Genomic DNA, 445 nt, shown 5'->3' with positions numbered 1-445 from the left:
ACAACTCAGGATCTAAAACAAATTAACAAAAAACAAAATCCACAGTCACATATACACACATGAAGAAACACACAAATATATACACATGCATACACATACCACATACCAGACACAGGAAACAGGAGTGAAATGTGGAATCATTTTGTTAAGTAAAAAAAAACAGTCACAAAAAGCCACATACTGAGGAAGGAGACAAGATAGCATCCTGATGACACATTGTGCCCAGTTCACTACAAGAAAGACTCAAAATTGAAGTGAAACAGATACAGATGATAATCCTGCAATTCTGAACATCAAATGAAAGGATACTGAAAATAAGGCACTAGAAACCTTGCTCTGGTGGCATAGTGCCTAAGGCATTTGACTGCTAACCAGAAGACTGGCGATTCACACCCACCAGCTGCTCTTTGGAAGGAGCAATCTACTTCTGTAGTGTTACCACCTC

Source organism: Orycteropus afer, unplaced genomic scaffold (assembly GCF_000298275.1).
Source record: "Orycteropus afer afer isolate SDZICR_OR568_19922 unplaced genomic scaffold, OryAfe1.0 scaffold00846, whole genome shotgun sequence".
NCBI classification, from domain to species: domain Eukaryota; kingdom Metazoa; phylum Chordata; class Mammalia; order Tubulidentata; family Orycteropodidae; genus Orycteropus; species Orycteropus afer.
Note: the sequence above shows the minus strand (reverse complement) of the source record.